Genomic DNA, 16,771 nt, shown 5'->3' with positions numbered 1-16,771 from the left:
TGTTATTATTATCATCTTCAAGTTACTGTGATTATTAATTTGAAGATTTTCTATAATATATAAATGGGTGAAGGGAAAATGCAGTACGTTTATTAGGGTGTTGACAAATGTTTTTCAAGCATACCCCTCGAATCAGTTTCAAATGATTAAAAAACAACTGCCCAATTCGATCAGATTTTTATCTCAACTCGAATCCAAATTAATTATAATCTAATTATAACCAAATATACACTGAGAACGTGTCCGAAAACAGGTGTATTTTAAACGGTAAAATCCGCTCTGTTGTTGGCACGGATTAGAGTTGATATAAAAATTTGAAAAAATTAGGTAATTGTTTATGAATTATTTGAAATTGATTTTGGGGGTATGGTTGAAAATACTCATCGACACCCTAATGTTTGTTATAAAAAAAAATCGACCAATTTCAGTTTCAACTTCTAATCATTCTTCCTCGGCTGCCAACAATAACATACGTACGTACACGAATCTAATTCGATTACACAAATAGTGTACGCCGAATCAGATGCGATTAATTGCGGAAATCGAAGATGATAATTCATTCAAACATGTAGACGAGCGGTGCAAAGCGAAGACTTGAAATATTTCACCGCATTAACAGCGCGATGCAACTGGGTTTATAATGCAAGCCACGCGCGAAGGAGCTGGTTCGGCAAGATCTTGAACCGGTTTTTCATCTCGCAGAGGCTCGTTTGTATAGGAATCGAGTATCTCGTGCACGTACGTGACGCATTCGTGTAGAATACAGCATCGGTTATAGGTGGGTAGGTAGGTAATATTACCGATTTACCTCGATATACGTCGAAGGAACCTCCTTTATCGGTAAGTACCAAATTATGCATTTACCCAATAACCACGCACACCCAGTAATCAGAGTAAAACGTTGAAACTTACGATCCTTAATGGCGCAGACTCGACGCTTGTAAGAAGCACTCCGACTGTTGTTAGATTTGTCTACAAGTCTACCAGGAAATTGACGGTAAATCGGTAAGCTTTGAGTCAGGAAACAAATCGGAAAGAAAACGGTCGCGATAAGAGTCGGAGGACAAAGCGCATTGGTTCTCAAGTTGCGTTACCAACTTCGAATATCTCTTCCAAGTTTCGAAGTAAAATGAGCGCACAGCTAACCGCAAGCCATGATTTCTTCATATTTATCAAAGATATTGAAAAATGAACGTCGACGATGGTATTAAGGAACTCGCGATCGCGAACATAATATGTATACTTTGCTGTGAAACGAGTGTTTCAATTCGAAAGTATAAAATCCAAGTCCAAAATGTAATTCATTTCCGACTGACATTTCTCTCGCAATTGGCAGAATGAAAACGTCAAATATACTCGATTACGTTACAGCGTTACACATTTAACCATTCCTCTACGGTTGACTTTCTTCTTCTTATATCGACTTCGCATAACCAGTTACGATGTTTCCGGAGTCAATTAGTGTCGCGCGCACACCGGGCTTGGAGAAATTGACAATTAAATATACCGACATTGAACCACGTCTACGGTAAGATCTTTATCACGACCGGATGACTTCCATGGAAAAGGGTTGAACAGAGTGGAAGAGAATCGGGCGGTAGATGGGTGAAAAACAGTGTGGGAGAGACAAAAGTGGTCGAACCTGAAGGAACAGCACCTGCTTCTCAGGTATGCTATCCGTTGCCGTATCGCTTCCTTCCCCTTCGCTCCGGTACGCACGGCATGGCCAAGACGTAACTACGCGTGTAAGCATAACCATATCTCAGCACGCTTTGCCTCGTAATTCACCTCATGAATATCGAAATTACCACCAAGGCTCTCCTCTCCGCGCTACTGCGGCCGATGGAAAATAGGAAAATAAAAAAAAAAAAAAAATTAAAAAGAAATCGTTTCCGAGGTACAAGAGCGGCGTGACGCGAGATTTTTTATTCAAGGAAAAGTTTTCCATTTCCAATGCGTTAAGCGTTAAGTTTTTGCAACAGTTACGAGAAAATATAGTAACAGCGATCGTAATGAGAAAGAACAGTAACGGATACCAGACTTTCTGGTAACGGCTAGAAAACTAATTTTCACTTTCTACCTAGAACTATATTTTCCGATTGTGGTAAAAAAAATTAAAATAGTCAAGGACTGAGCGGTAACCGGAACTAAGAATTTTTCTCAGTGTATCGTTGCAATGGCGCTTCAAATATCGCTGAAATTACAAAAATCAAATATAGTACAATTAACTATTTATAGTGATTTTAGTCGTCAATGCTATGTTTTCCAGTTATTTTAACTTTAAGTCGAGTACATTTTCAATTCAACTATCACAAGAATATTGTCCGAACTGTGAATGGATAATCAGAAGGAATAGTTATACTATCCGTGAACTAGTTGACAATTAAATTTATCTGGATCACACCATGACTAGTGTAGTTCCGGTTAAGAATGAACTAGTTAAAAAAAAGAAAAAAAAAGACAAAGAAATCATTTGAAACATTTTCAGCAATTTTACTTGCGGCACCGATAGTGAATACAAATGATACAATATCGCTTCAATGCGACAGGGATTAATCTAAGCAAATTTGAGTTACACAATCCAAGCCATAAACAATTTGAGAAAATTGTCTTTATAAATGAGATGTTCTAAATTATTAAACTTTGGTGTTCCTCGTTCGATTCCGATTGTGTCGAATTCATTTTTCTCGCTAAAAAGATCACACCGTGAAAGGACTTTTGGCGTTGATTTTCAATCTAGGCAGGTACCTAGGTGTACAAGTTTTCGTTCGTAACCACCGACGAGCAATCAATTTGTCCCGTATCAGGAAAGTATGCTCAACGTGCGCACGTCAAGAAAAGAAATGACGCGAGTTTCATCGCGCGAGTGCTTGAATATACTCATATTTAATTCAGTGGCTGCCGGGCATCACACGAGCTGGTAATTGCATCGTTGATTACTCCTCGTTCGTTTCCCGCGTCATTTATACCTGTTGAATTTAACATCGTAATCGATCAGCTGCGGATTCCAGTAGTCGATGAAACTAAGAGGCTTACGTCTTTGTTACGATTACTGAGGTTGATCCGTAGCGTGCCAGAAACACACCCTTACAGAATGGGGCGTTTTAAGGTGATATACCTTTGCAATCACCTCATATAACAGCTCAGTTTGTACTCCGGTTATTCCGACTGTTTCTTTAAATTCGAAGAGTAGATCTGTTCGCACTTTGGTTATCCAGACTGTTTCTTCGTACCCTTTTGCAGATGGGCAGCGTTTGTAATACGATTTATTCTATAAAAGTTATTTATTTCCGAGCAGTTTAGAACGTACATAGGCCCCCCCAATATAATTATATTATCTTGTAATTTATAAGATATAAATCTGTAATAATACCTGTGTTACTTTGACCAAATAAACAAAGATTGTACAGAAACTCCAACGGGTTCGTTACCTCTAACTCAGTTGTATCGTTGAAAGAATTTCTTGCATTCCACGTTTATGTAAAAGAATTTTTAATCAAGCTCGAGGAATTAATTCCAAACCCTCTGAGATTCTCTGCTCCCCGATTAAAATGTTTATTGCTTTTCACAATTGGCGCAATAAAAGAAAAACAGAATCTAGCCGAAGCACGTCAAATCTGAACTCGGTTAGATGCCCAATTACGCGTTCGGCTAGCCTTGATATAATATCTTGACTACCTAAAAATGCAGAAAACAACGTGATATTCCATCTATCGGATAAAGTTTTCGATCTCTAGCTGATTTTCGGAATCTTACGATCTAACCCTGACGCGACTTGCACTGCACGTGAACTCCAACTTGAAGCTACGCTGTGTTACGGATATAGAGTTGAAGGGTATAGAGCAAAACGACTAACTAGATGCGGCAAAGTATAAATTTAGAAAATGGGAGTCTCGCATGGTGTGTCGAGAAATGTGAAAATAACCCGATGGTTCTCGCCCTATGCATGCTGCACGCGGTTGCTCAATCTCAACAAATCAATGCAATGCTGTGTTCAATCCGCCTCGGATGAAAACCGGTTACCAGAGAATCTGTTTTCATGAATGATTTTCGGAACATTAAATTTGTTGTGAGTAAAGTTACGCCTGGTAGAGTAATATTCGTTAATGCCTCAACCTTTCGGCTAACTTGTTTTCGATCAGAAGCAAAATGCAGGTTCGATTCTATACAAATTGGGCGACAACGACGATTCTATACAAATTATGAGACAATGCATCCAATTCAGTCGCGTCAGCTTCATAGCCAGTCATTGTAACATAATTCGTACGGAATCGAACTCGCATTTTGTTTCGGACCGAAAACAAGTTAGCCGAAAGGTTAAGCCATTAATGAACATTACCGTACATTATTTTTGTTCAATTCCACTTGAAACAAGACTCGAACGTTCGTACGAATTCTCAGATGCTTAAATCGAGGAATATCAACATGACAAATTTTCGAAGCACGGAAAATCATTTTTAGGTTATACACATATTGTGTTACAAGTGCGGAAACAGCGTACTTTCCGCACTCGCAACACGATTAAATATGACGTTTATACGTGATAATTGTGAGTCAATGCATTTTTTCAAGTTTTAAAAAAACGCCCCAATACTTCCCGCTTTGAAATGTGAATATGAATGTTTCCTGTAGCGTCTGCGATTGTTTTCGTTCAGGAATATTAGCCATGCGTAACCCTAATTTCTTTTCATCGATTATTGAAGTTCACGTCGCGTTTGGAAATTACGAGTACTTCGTTTTATTCTCCCAGTATATATAATCGATATTGCAGGTTTAAATCCTAACCAAATAAACCGTTTGTTTCAATCGTCAACGAATTGGATCTCCGATTTCTAAATTCCAAGTGCACACGTCATATTCGATTTCAGAAACCCGAAAACGTTGAAACGACGGATTTCGGAAGGATTAATCAAGTCGTGTGGTCTTTAATTCTGGCCCACTGTAACTACGATTAATTCTCGTCCCTTTTGTGTTATTTGCTCCGCCGAAATGCGGCTGCCCAACGTTTATTCCCCGACTACCGCAATATCAGCTCGACTGCATCATCCCGATCGAATGTTCTTTGTTTCTTTGTTCTTTACAAAGCTTTATGTCCGAAGACGAGCGCTGAGATCAGCTGCGCGAAAATGATTGAGGTACACGATCATCTCATCGTCAGCTGTTATTACTATAATTACGTGCCCAGCAACGAAATTCGATGGTAATGTCGCGGCTCTGATGCGAAAAGAATTATTCATACCTACAGCAATAATATTTGCCTCGACCGCGCACTGATACGGAAATAGAGAACGAATTACGATCCGGTAATCATATTCAGGATTCCAGGCCACGTGTGAACTTCGTACCGTAGATTGAGAATGAATATGACACGGCGCATGTGATAAAGACTTTGCAAATCACAATAAAAATGCTTTGGAACGTTGCGACAAGTCGCGGAGGGACAAAAGGCTCTTTACGAAACAGCTATAACGGGTTAAGACAAAAATCTAAAAAAATTTCGGATTGGTAGATTTCGTATGAAATGCCCCGTATTGTATAGAAAAAGGGAAACCGAAGAACCGAATGGACATAAGATAACAATGCCCGGACGAAACTGCTGCAAGGCGACATTTTTAAATAACAAATTGATTGTAACGTGAAATTACGAAGTCGAAAAATCGGGTTTAAAAGGCTGCGTTGAACCCAGAACAAATGATTCGGATAGAATAGTACATTTATTTCGAGATTTATTTCAATAGCTAAAAAAGGAATTGACCGAGAGATTGATCACGGAAGTTGTAATCTGATCTATGTACGTACATGCACCCCGTTGACTTGTGTAATCTTCGTTATCTCTTGCAATTCTTTGCAACGTCGCATAAAATTTTGCATTCGTCGTTTGCTCTTTGTAATTATTGTAATCCTAATAATTTCCCGTCAACTTTTGCAACCCCTTTGTATTCTTCATGATCTGTGAAATCACTTGCGAACAGCTACAATCCTTTTCAATCTGACGTCATTGATGATCATCAATAATTTGATGATCTTTGTAATCCGTTTAATGATCACAATCACACGTAATATTAATAATCCTTTGCAATTTTTACAATCTCTCAATCATCCGCGTAAGCTCGTTGCAATGCTAGGAATCTTCTTGTAATCATTAATTGCTTTATTTGAAATCGTATTGTAAGGTTCGCAAGCTCTCTGTTATCCTTGTTATCTCGATAATCGACACTCGATATTTTTAACCGTCATCGGTGTACGCGATATCTAAATACAACCGAACTTGAAGATTGCCGAACGACAAAAAATTTAAATAAAATAGTAATATTCCTCCAAACCATTCGCCGAGGTAAATTCTGCAGGAGAATCTCTCAACGTCAACGATGCTACGTTCCGCATGCCGACTTGAGATTATCCCGTACAGTGCGAAGAGGTGTGCTGGAAGGGCATGCATGTATGTATAAAATTGCAACAGCGGCGCGGGGTGAGCAGAGAGAGGTGAAGGTGGGCGTGTTTGTGATTGGAAAGCCGATTGTATTCACGAGGAGTCTCTGACCTTTCCTCAAACAATACGTAGCTGGTAGCCGATTATATTCCCTGGCGAAATAGCGTAAAGCGGATAAAATAAAGTGAAAGAATCGTTAACGACTCTGCCGAAGATGATAATTGAAAAACTTTCAAACGTCGGATCATTTTAAATAATTCTACGTTCAAAGTCATTATTTCGAACTGGAAGTCCGACGCATGTTTCAAGATAAGTCTGACGAATCAGTTTCAACGCTGGTCGACCATTAGGTTGTTTTTCAAAATGAAAATCAATACCAATGTATCGAAACCCTTATTTTGCCCCCTCTCTTGATTTTTGTAATGCGTTTTTCAACCCTTACTCGACACACTGGAGTGCAATCCCGTACGAGGTCCATTTAATTCTAAGGAAGTGTTTCAAGTATCGGTTAAATTTTTGCGATACCCATTCTTCTGGGTTTGAAAATCATTCAAATTGGTGTACGTTATCCACTAATACATTTTCGTATCTCACGGCGGCCAAAACGTCAAAAATCTGACACTTACACATGACGGATCGTCTCGATGTATCTAACCTCAAATACTCTGACGATTCGTTTTGACTCTCAGGCTTACACCATTTATTATGCATGATTATTGGTCATTAAGAATATTCAGTAACGACGAATCATGAATAGTTGAGTCGAACCAAACTTTCGAAGTATTTGGGGTTAGATACATCGCAGCGATCTGTCGTGTATAAATTCCAGATTATTGACGGTTGGCCGCCCTGAAAATTACACACCAGTGAGTGACGATGCGATATAAATTTCAATAAACCTGGAAGAATTTTTGTAGCAAAGATTAAAAAAAATTGGTTTTCTTTTCAAAACATTGTCAATTGTTCGTTATAAATATCACCTCACCATTTACGCGTAACCGATGGTAAGAAAAATTATTAAAAAGTTTCACTAAGAAATCTTCCCGACAATTCTACATGGGCAACTTACACACAGTACCTTCTACAAGTCATTTTAAAGAAGATACGAGATTTATTTTCACCAACATGCATATAAATTATAGATCTTTTCAAGCGCGGCTGTACACTCGTATCTCTTTTACGTCAAACTGTTTCAAGCTTCGTTGAACAAGATACATGCTGTAATTAATCGCTCGACCAGCGATCCGCACTTGCTGCTTGTAGGTAATAATTTCTTCAGACCCTTCCTCGTCTTTTTTTAATCCGATCAATCCTAATGAGAACATAGTAACAAGAGTCGTCGGAATTGCGCAACGGGGAGAAAGATATAAAAAAAAGGGAAAGAGAGAGAGAGAGAGAGTGCGAGTTCAGAGAAGCGGTTCGGTCTCGCCTCCATAAGCTCAGTTACAGAAGCATCATTATCGAGATAATTCAATACTATTGCAGCGATAGAAGTCAAGAAGTGTTGACGTCACCAGAGCTTGAATATATATATATATATCTCCGAGGCATCTCAAGTACTTTTTCCCCTATGGAATGCGGGTAAAAGATAAGGTTCAAAAAACAGTATCGTTTCTTACAACGCAACGTCTCGATTATTCGATGAAGTTTCGTCACACGATGATCATCGTCACGTGTCATTCGTTTTATACAAAGTACATAAAATTTTTTTGTCCATTTTATTCACAAATGTATGAAAATTTTTTATGATTTTAAAATCTATTTCGCTACTAGGTAGGTTGTTTGACAAATAGCAATACGAGCCAATATTGCAATTTAGCGTGTCAGCATATTGCGATCGCAACGTTCAGGCTGCAGGTCGATAAAAAGGTAGTGGTAACAGAGAAAAAAAAAATTTCATCACGTTTAGAATGTTTCTACTGGATTACTACAATAATTGAACATTATTTTCGTATAAATATTGCGATAATCATCGTCGAAATAGACACGATCATATAATAAGTTTCCTAGAACGTGGCTGTAGACGATTTTCAATCCATTCTTTGCTTGTAAAAAGAATAAAAAAAAAAAAAAAAACGAATTCTAACTAAAAAAATATTGAAAAGAAAAAATGGCGTGTTTGTCACAAGTGTCAAGTTTCGATGATTGTCAGCCATTTTCGTTGGGTCTTTTAAATTTTAATTTAAAATCCTTCTCCGTGTTCGTGTGTGTGTGTGTGTGTGTGTGTGTGTGTGTGTGTGTTACCGGTTAGTCACGCATGTGTTAATGCAGGGGTGAAGGGTGGGCGTGGGAAATGGCACAGGCAATTTATGAGCAATCGTAACGAGAGATTAAGCTGCTGTATTTACATTGGGAATGTCGTGCGGCGTTGCAAAAAAATGATTGCTGCACGATTGTTGTATTTTGCTCGTATATTTGAGGGAGAGCCTCGGGATGGGGGATATAATGTAAATTGCCATGACCTTATAACAGGGATTACACACGCTAACGTTGATTCGGAAAAACACCCCGTAGGGACTTTCTCTTTCAATTCGTTTACAAGGTGTGCATACGTGTATTGAGTGTGGTTGTGAAAAAGATTTTATCTCTTTTTATAATTGAACATAACGATCGCGAAAATTTTAACGCTATTACCTTGAACATTTTCGATTCAAATCAACTCCGGACTCCATTATTATTTCATCTTTCCGAGTTATTGTTACACAGTATTTATCGAAGTATGAATGTTTAATCCATTTTATTTACATAAATTTTGGATGTTAAACAAACCTTCGCTTCTATACAGCCACGCGCGCATGACTCTTCCCAAAAAAATTGACGTTACATCAATTTGATAATTTTGAACTGGCGCGGTGATCTAGCATCTCAGCAAGTCGATCGAAAACATTTCGTGAAATGTTTGAAAATTATTAAACAAGCCTGAAAAGGAGGATAAGTCGTCAAAATTTTAACGTCCAATCTCCCAATTTATTCAACTTTCGCAGCTTGATCAACGTGTAGCAAGTTTTGGCTTTGAGTTACGTGAATTTGTTTAAAACTCGCACGTGCGACGTTCCGTCACAATTGTCGTACAAATATGCAGATGCACGTAAATTATTCCGAGATGAATTTACGTGAGCGGTTATCGCACCGTTTCATTCATTCGTTATACGGTGATTATTTCGGGCGTAACTAATCATTTCGAGAGTACAACAAATGCGATCCACGCATCCGACGATTGCCTCATTCCGGTAAAATTGTTCTATACTACAGGCTAGAAATTTACGCGAAAACTTTAAATACCGAATGCAGTAATCGGTTCCATAACAGGTATGCATTATTTGTTTGATATCTTTTTTGTAGTATTGAGTGTACATCAGTTTTACAATTTTGTCCACGACACTCTTGTCGAAATTGAAGAATATGATAAATCATTTGTTCCCTGTGATTTCAATCGAATTAATCAAATTTACAATCTTTATTCTATCCGTAAAATATTTTTATACTCATAATTGTGACATATTTTTTTTTCTTCTCTCAACATTTATGCGTGGAAAAAGATGTCCCGGGTAACGTTTCAACGCCTAACCCAAATCCCTGACCTTAGAAACACGAAATTTGGTAAGAAGAAATCACTAAGAAGAGATATTTCGAATTTCGACTCCTATAAAGGGGATTGAAGGTGAATGAAACGTGTTATATTTCTCGGTTTCTATGAGACGTCGTCTTAGTTTTTTCTTCTAACTTCAAATAGCTAAAAACTAATTTCTGCATTTCTCGAAATTTCACTTCCGATGTAATGAAAAAGGGTGAGACGTGCTTTTACGGATTGTTCAATACGTTTCAAGCCAGGGGCGAAGTCCCCTGGCGTAGTATATAAAGGAATAACTCGTTGCAGGTTCTACTGCAAATTTACATTTTACCTTCAAGGCGTTCAATTAATTCCACCGAGGCATATTTACATCGATATTTGCATTTAGAACAGTATATTAATAACACTTACGTTAATTCTCTTGTAACCGCATATTCTACTTCAAAATAGAACGTTACACCCCCTTTCCGTACCAACAGCCATAATTGCAACGATGATATGCTTCCAACGAAAGATTCAACGGGTAACAATACACAACGAATTCATTTCCTGAAAATAAGGCAACGAAGATTTCGATGCAACGCGAACAAAAGTAAAAATAAACGCCAAAGAATATTTTCAACGAAATGACAGTGACGGACTAGCATCGGCGACGTTTAATTCAATATCAAAGCCATGCCTTCACGGATCATCCCCGTCCGTGTCTTCATCGACGCGTCCATCTCGATCAATATTGCCGGAAACGGCGACGAGCCGACTTTCAAAGTGAGAAAGGGGCATTTACCGTTTAGTTACATAGCCATGCAGCGTGAAAAATCCAATCTCGTACATCGTATCGAAAAGAGGGGATAAAAAAAGAAATAACCTTTATCGTACCGCAGTGTCTCAGATTCCAAGTCACGCGCCGGTTGAAATTGCTCATCGTGATATTATTCACGACCGCGTTCTAAGCATCGTCAAACAGATGTGTTCGAGAATGCTTCGACGGTTAATATTCCACCGAAAATTCAAGAGTATTCTTCATTTACGAGAAACGTTTGATTACGGAATCAGCTTCGTGTACCGTAGATATGACCGCGTAGCATGTGGAGATAACTTTTCTCGGTATCTCAACTACCGGTAAATAGAAGACTATTTGCTGTATTAGTCACGATATTGGAACCGGAGACAGTAGTTGTATTATTAGAAGCAACGAGGCGATGCGCGATGGCCGAATGTGTCATTTAATTAATGCACAAAGCGGTGCTGTTTCAACTTCTTTATTCCATTGGCTCGAGTGACCTTTGTCAGTGTGTAATTCATCGTCACGTCACCGATTTAGGTATCGTGGCGGTGTGTGATTCTTTTTGTATTACGGTATCCGGTAAGCTTCGAGGAAATCAATAAACAGCACATGTGTAGTAACGCCATACGCTTACTGCAGCGATCTTGCTTTGCTCTGTTAGAATTTTTCCACATCGGTTATGACTAAAGGTTACTATAGATTTAGTTCTCAGTTGTGCGGCGATGATCTTGTGACGACAGACTTGGAACGATTGATCACGGACAAACCGTTTTAGTAACAATCACCGTCTTGACTCGGTAATTAGTAAACCAAAGTTATAGTAACGTTGATGTAACGATTAATTTTGCGGAAGAACCGTTATTTCGCGATTTTAGACTTATTTGTCATCCAGCAAATCGTTATAATACAAGACACACTCGTGTTTGTAAATCTAAGTTTCTGCAAAGGGAAAATTGGAAATAATTAAATTTCTTTCCAATATATTGTTACGATAACGTTACCGACTCAAATCTCGCAGATGATTCAGAAAATTTGTACATTTTTTCAGAACCGTTTCAGAAGAAGCTTGATAGAATTTCTAAGGCGTGTAGTAAAGACTAAAAATTGTAATCAATCCTATACGGTAACAGACCACATCACCAGACGTGCAGTAATAAACCATAAAAATTTATACGGTATTGAATGTCATCTTCGAGGAAGCAGCCGTATCTCATACTATATTCATTTCTGTTTCTGGTACAATTGTAAACAATCATACGAATGTATCAATCATTTGCGAATGGTTTGTTTCAAATCCAAGGCGTAAACGTTGCAACAGTAACTGGTAATGATTCCCAAGTATCGATGGGACCCGCTATTATTTCCCATGAAAAGGCATTCCAAAAAATGACCTATTGTCACGATTTTACTCATTTTTGTAGGGTTGATTACTATTTTCTTCACAATCGTTACCGAAACGTTTTTTTTTTTTTGTTTGTTAACTGTTGCATAATAATTGATTTGTACAGTTTGCAGTTACCGTGTATCTTTAAATGATATCGAACTGCATTTTAGGTGTAAGGACGATGAAAATGGTTTCAAATATCGTTGGAATAATCCTGCATAGACGATATCACGGAAAGTTTTTCGGTTTTTCGATCCGCGTCTCTCATTTCCTCACGGGCTAACGTCAATGGCGATAAATGCCATTAAAAAACTGAACAAGTGGTTAATATCGCTGAGGTTAACGAGGTCAGCCAAACGACTTTCCCCCGGGATGCGTTTCGAACCCATGAAACATGAATAAATGAAATCTTTTATTCTCCGACTTTTTAACTTCTAAAGTTGAATTTTATTTTTTAAACTTCTTGTTATAACAACCACCCTGAAAATTCAGTTCTCACTACAACTCGACATTTCAAAGTCTAGAGAATCATCTCCGACCATTGTGCCACGCGCTGGCAAGCACACGGAGGTGATTCCAACTCGACTTTTCATTTTCAGGGTGATTATAATAACTTCATGTTTATTTTTTGTTCCTCGAACGCTGTCCCCAAGTGTCAGGAAAAAATTGAATACGATACGAGCGGCAAAAAATTTAATTTCTTCCTCAATCTAAACGGTTAATTATTCGTTACGCAACACGAGAGCGACAGTTTTGTTAGATGTATTTCGGTTAACTTTACGAACAATTCGGTATCAAATGTTTGTAGAATAATTCAAACGGCGTAAGGCTTTTTTCCCCGGATTTGTGAATCTTTTCTTTTAAATACTGTTCATAGACGCACAAAAATGGTTCCTGACCTCAAGTTCAAAAACATGTGACGATTTCCAAATATGAAGTTTAGATTTTCATCCTCTTCTTTTCTTCACATCGTCACTTTCAGCATAATACGTAGTCTACGTTATAAACATGCATCGTCAACTCGTTTCATCTTCGCGATTATCATTAAAGTATCTTTCAAATACCACGCATGAAAATCAAGTTTCGATTCATCAACGCCGATACGTGTTCCAGTCGCCAACGACATCGAATTGAAACAGTACGTTTATGAGGGTTGAATGAAATCCAGTTAGCCATTCGACAGCACGAAATGGTGTGATCGTAACTAATTTTTTAACAAAGCTATTCATTCCTGATCGAAAGGCTTTTCCATCAAGCTTGATCGATCCAAGCTTCGGGTAGGTATGCACATAAGATACCTGTGACACCCCCATAGCGTAATAGTAGTTCTCTATATTCAGTAATGAAAGGTTTAAAAGCTTATGATTGATTTTGTTGATAATTTACGAACTGCAGTCGAATGATAAGAACGACAAGTCGTCAAGAATGCATGTGCGACGGTTAAGGCAATCGTCTAGAACGCTTGTTTCTCGCCCTTGAAGGATTAGGCCCGGGGTTTGTGAGGCGTTTAGTTTCGAACACTTGAGAATAGTGGCTCCGTGGGCCGGTAATAAAATCCAAGAATTGATTTACTTCGTTATCGTTTGTGCACGCTTGTGTGTACGTTTGGAGGCACAACCAGTCCCTGAACGTGTTTAAGTGTCTATAAAAGGTTCGTATCTCGGAAGCTTGGCTAGTCCACGGTCAGTTGGATATCCTTAAATTATATGATATAACACGTAAGCACCTTTATCCGTAATATATAAATTGTGCAGCCGCATGGTTGGGCTAACCCTTAGCGTAAAGATAAACTGTTATTTACGGGCGGATCTTATCAGTTTCAGATCGTCTAAATCCATTAGGTACGTATGCCATACGATGCATAACAACGACTATGCTATAAATCATCCATGCTCACTGTGCATTCGGAATAGTATTGTCGGTATACTAATTTATTTCGGAAGTTATGTACTTCAGAAGCTGAAGTGGTACATTAAAAAACTTTTACGAACCATCGGGTATTTCGATAAAAAAATTATGGATGTAGTAAATCCGTGAATTTTGAACACTGTGCCATATAAATAATCGATAATTCATTCGTAAACCAGTGATGAATAATTAAAATTCTAAAAGGTCAAATTTATCGCGTTGTCTTCAGATTGCAAAGGTCTTTCACACCACACGTGTCTACCTTTCGACCCCAAAAACTGATGATTAGTTTTGAACGTTGGACATTGTTATTTTCAAATCTAAAATAATATTTATTGTTCAGACATTTTTTGACAACGATGTTGTACAAGTGAAACCACTTTTGATCTCGGAGCAACTTGTGTACGAATGAGAAATGCCACAGTGTGAATCAAAAGTTACGAAAAGAGAAAAAACTGTTCAACAAATCTTTAGCAATTATGTTTGCACACGTGATGGGGAACGCGAATAAGACAGCATCTCTTCTGTGCAATGGAAATGAATAGAAAAAAATTCGAACAACACAAGTCAAGATGTCAGCAACGTAAAAAGATGTTTTGTAAATAGCACGCTTGAAATGATCGAACTCCAATGTTTCAGGCTCATTTTGTACGCCAAAGAGATCTCTAGAGGTTACATGAAATTTTCTTTCGTCAACTGTTATCTCTAGAGTGGATGAAAATAGATTTACGCAAGTATGAACAACAGACGTTCGTAAAAAATTACACTCGATGTTGTTTCATTCGAGTTCACTATCATTGTCGCAAATAACATTGCTGGAAAATTATTCTAACTCTTGAATCAAAAAGGTACATGGATCCTATTCATCCTCAAGTTTGTTTTTTCACTAAGGTCTCTTTTAGGCATTTCTATAGGGGAACGTGGGGCACGACGGATCCCAAATGAATGTTGATAAAGAAAATTAATTTTTTAAAATATTGTGGTAATATTAGAGGTTTACTTAATATGATCTAATCTTTTAGCACTGAGAGAAATTTTTAGTTCCTGTTACCGCTCAGTCCTTAACTATTTTCATTTTTTCCTACAATCGAAAAACATAGTTCTAGGTATAAATGCAACGATAAATTAACGTTAAAGCCTTGTTTAACTAAAAAAGTAGAGTAAATCTCCGAAACTGATTTTGCGTTGTAATTACCAAAGAAAGAATCGACAATAGTGCAAAATGGTTAGGCGTACCTCGTTTTTCGTAATTCCAACCATATTCAAACAGTTTTTAACACGATGCCTGTTTTACCGAATTTTTCTAACTACTGTAACAAATGAAATTTTTCTCAGTGAGGATGAGTTTTTTTTTCAATCATTTCTTATATGGGGTCCGTCGTACCCCACGTTCCTCCATATTCATAAACTTTCGGTAAAAGAAGAGGAAATTCATGTGAAGATAACTAGACTGCCTAGAATGATGTAGCCCATCCAAATTAAAAAAAAAGTTATACATCTTACACAGTGACCTTAGACTCATATGTTTAGGAGAAGAAACCTAAAATTTTAACATTTAAAAATGACTCATTCGCAGTGCCGCAGAAGCGTGAGAAAGTTATAAGAGCATACGTAGGAAATTTGAATTTCGAACGTAACCATTTTTCTTCATCGTTCGTTCCATAACTGTCTCAAAAATTGAATACGTCTGGTTTGATTTCATGGAAGATATACGTGAAGGGATTAAGTACAGAGGGCTTACCGTATATCCGTCGGTTGAAAACGTTTCCGCGATCCCTTTTCTCAGGTCGAGCAGATTGCTGACGAAAAGAAGACAGCCACCCGAACCGATCAAACAATTGACGAACAAGTTCCACCGTACAATTGCTACGTTCACGCGGTTGAATGATACGCGTGAAGTACCTTCAGGTAAAATCGGGTCCGATTGTGACGAAGAACGTTGTTCGATACTTGAAAATCACCGCGATCACCGATTGAAACCAATATTGTTGAAACCAATGAATTTAATTACGATTGAACAGCGACTTGCACGCACACGCGAACACACCTTGCGCAGGTCCTACACACGTGTTTATTACGTACACTCGAAGAATGGTTTGCTTCGCATTATTCAAAACAGACTTTGAGAGGTCATCGATTCGCAGAATCAACACAACACAACTCAGCTAACACCGCACGAAATTATTGCGTTCCTCGCTCTTACCTCCCTCGATTTACACGAGATTATCACTGACAATCAGAGGATGAGACGACACCGCACTTGACTGAAATTTAAGTTTAATTACCCAACGCCTCGTCCACAGTCATCGCCACTTTCCGTAACAACAAAACCGACGATCACTAGTATTTATTTTCCCTACCACCATTCTCACGCACACGTTAGCAGACAAGCGTTGAATCGTAGACAAATTGCGAGTTACCCCGTGTCTTTGTACACCATCACATATAGGATAAACGCACCGTCGAACGTTTTTTCAAAAATTCACCACCGAGAAGGATTAAATTTTACAAACCGCCAACGTCTCCCCAAATCGCACCTTTACCACCGAGACAATTTCCCGATTTTTCATCGCCACCGTTGCGTTCCTTCGCCTACTCGTCCGACATAACTATGCGTTTGCTCCACCAATGCCGGATGCAGGAAGCTTTCGCGCAACGATAAGCGACACCGCGATGTTCTCCGTGCGGCGTCCA

The 16,771-nt window shown here is 38.3% G+C and overlaps 1 protein-coding gene across 3 annotated transcripts in view; it reads right to left on the bottom strand.

Annotated features, from left to right (window-relative positions):
- tinc (transmembrane protein tincar) overlaps window positions 1–16,771 on the bottom strand; it is a 131,094-nt gene extending 114,323 nt beyond the window's left edge. For all 3 annotated transcript variants that reach the window (XM_069134312.1, XM_069134313.1, XM_069134311.1), the window contains exon 1: window positions 15,819–16,771. The gene's annotated coding sequence lies outside the window, so the exon portion shown is untranslated. The remainder of the gene's footprint in view (window positions 1–15,818) is intronic.

Source organism: Neodiprion pinetum, chromosome 3 (genome assembly GCF_021155775.2).
Source record: "Neodiprion pinetum isolate iyNeoPine1 chromosome 3, iyNeoPine1.2, whole genome shotgun sequence".
In the NCBI taxonomy this organism is placed as follows: domain Eukaryota; kingdom Metazoa; phylum Arthropoda; class Insecta; order Hymenoptera; family Diprionidae; genus Neodiprion; species Neodiprion pinetum.
Note: the sequence above shows the minus strand (reverse complement) of the source record. Positions and strands in the feature narration are given on the sequence as shown.